This window comes from Limulus polyphemus, unplaced genomic scaffold, assembly GCF_000517525.1.
Source record: "Limulus polyphemus unplaced genomic scaffold, Limulus_polyphemus-2.1.2 Scaffold7001, whole genome shotgun sequence".
Lineage (NCBI taxonomy): Eukaryota > Metazoa > Arthropoda > Merostomata > Xiphosura > Limulidae > Limulus > Limulus polyphemus.
In genome coordinates this window covers 26,672-29,670 of record NW_013672611.1, presented here as the reverse complement: position 1 = coordinate 29,670, position 2,999 = coordinate 26,672, and positions in this window count along the sequence as shown.

Genomic DNA, 2,999 nt, shown 5'->3' with positions numbered 1-2,999 from the left:
AGTATAGTAGACGTACTATTATTAGTTATATATATATATATATATATATATATATATATATATATATATGTATGGTTTTCTCAATAAAACTTATTGTTTATAAATCATGATTTTCTTCAAATAAAAACTACATATATATACTGTCTTGTTGTATAAATATATATTCAAAAACTTGGGTCACACAAAACAATGATATCAACCAATGAGTATGCATTTTTTGTATTTCAAACTCCAATGCATGCATAAACACACAAATATTTCTCAAAAATGTACAAATCATAAAGTTAAATTAAAACATAATACTATTCTGCTTACCACTAATAAAACGGTCTGCATACACTTTGTTGTGTTGTTTGCTCAGATCTGGGTTAAATCCTTCACGGTTTATCCTCCCAAGACATAATGCCCTTCTTTCCATGGACAACTTTTCTATCTCTTCCCCTTGATGGTTAATAACCTTTGGAATGTCATACAATCATCATTTATATCTCCACTATCATGATTTGCACAACCCCACACAACACAAGTTTTCACCACCACTACAGAGAACATTTCGATAAAATATTTTGTTTACTTTCTTTGCACGGCCGACTGACACCATTTGAAAGCTTGCCACACAATATGGCGGACAGTGGTATTATGGGTAATACTGTGACGTCCTAAAAAAAACTATCTATTATTATTACACACTTTTCTAATTCTTGAAAATCCCTAACAGACTAGATAAAGAATGTAGTGTTTAAAAATGTAACAGGCTTAACAGTAAATTCTTATAACAAGTTTAATTCAAATAATTACCAATGTAATTATTTTCAAAATATAGATAGATAGCTTTTTAGGCTACAATTGTTTCCTGAATGATGGATTTGGTGTATGTAGGTTTTCAAACATTGTGAAAGATGGGAGTGCTAAGTAAAAGATTAGCTAAGAAAATAACACTGGTAGGAGATGGAGAAAAACTAACTAATTGGACTTTTGGATGGAACAAATGAAAAAAAAAAAGGTAACTATTAGAGAAGCCCAGACAATCTGGACCCTTAGTACTAGTGGAATGCACCAGGTGTATTTATAGACATTTTAACAAATAAAAAAAGGTAATTAATTCTCTATACAAATCACTGGTCACTTGGAATACTGTATACAACTGTAGACTCCATATATATATATATATAAGAATGTGTATTAACTAACTAGAAGTGGTTAAGAGGAGGGGTCCTAGAATGATTACTGGGGTAGGAGGGTGATCTTAGTAAGGGTAGCATAAAATGTATTAATTTACTATTTTCTCTTGAGAAAAGAAGGATAGAAGATGACCTTAATTAAGCTTTCACTATTACTCAGGGGACTAATAGGATAAAGGCCTCAGATCCTTTTGTTACACGCTATAGACAATAGGATGATAAGACAAGAGACTGAGATTCGGAAGTGACAGGTTAGGCAACAGTTAAGACAGTTTTATTTCTCTAACAGAGTGACTGACACTTAAAGAATGAAGACCAGCACTTTACACATGTTTGTGAGGGAAACCAATAATTTCACCAAAAATAAACGGTGAGTTTACATTTATACTCTTCTCAAGGGTGGTCCTTTACTGTCTGTATGTTATATTACAATACTACTGGGTTTACATCTGCAGAAATTATACATGAAAGTGAGACATCATCGAACAGTTATGTCACCAAAGTATCCATAAATATTTATAACTCAAGTTTAGTTATATAAAAAGTAAAAATACATTTGGTATTTAAATATCCTATAAATGAAGGTCTTATTGCATGGAAAACCTTACAGTAGCAAATTTGTTTCATTGCTCTTGAAATACTTTGAGCAGTATTTCTTTTTTTAGACTTATCAGTTAGCATCAATTCCTGAAATTATTTATATTACTTCAAATTTAAGTGGTGTTTGTAGTACTTTCAATATTTTTAAAAGAAATACTAAAAGAAAATATTCAGAAGATTATTACAATATAAAATGAAATTAAATGAAAGATAGTAGAATTTCATCACAATTAAAATGTTTAATTGTTTGTGATGACAATTTGGTAAATTCTACCATAACTTATATAACATTTGAACATAAGGCTTGGTACTATTTTTCAAATTACCTTTCCTTAGTATGACATCTTTTCACTAGCATAACTAAAATTGTAACTTTCTGCACTGTTTTCCAAAGTCCTGAGATTTTGAATAATATAGAAATTCACACAACTTAGAATCTTGAGATACAATTTACAAATTGATGGTGTATACCATAATCTTTGTTTTTGGGTATTTGTGCACAGATACTTCAGGGTTATTTAACATAATGTTTAGGGACAACAAGGGACCTATTGGTCCATCTCGACTGTCCTCCCATCCTCTAAACTAAACTATTATAAATTAAAAAAGGAAAAAAAATCTTAAAGTCAGTACTTATCATTCATATACTCATTAAGCTATCTTTTAAACTCACATAAATTTACTGTCTCTGTTACATCCAGAGGTTAATCACCCTGTTAGAAAAATAAAACTGTCTTAGCTGAAAATGACTCCTACCTTGCTAAAATTTATATTTGTGTTCCCTAGTCCTGCTATTCTCACTGTTCAACATGAAAAAACATGATGCATCAACACTATCAATTCTCTTTACAACCTTAAACACTTCAATCAGGTCTCTCCCAACTCTTCTTTTTTCAAGAGAAAACAATTTGAGAGATTTTAACCTCTCCTCCATCCTAGGCACCATTCTAGTAACCCTGCTCTGAACCCTTTCCAACAATTCAATGTCCTTCCTAAGGTAAGGAGCCCAAGACTGAACACAATATTCCAAATGTGGCCTAACCAGTGACCTGTACAATGAAATTATAACCTCTTTAGACTTGTATTCAATATTTCTGTAGATTTAACCTAAAAACCTATTTGCCCTATTACTAACAACAGCACACTGCTTGAATGGCATTAGAGACTGATCGACTATTACACCAAGATCCCTTTCTGTCATAACACTGTAAGGTTATT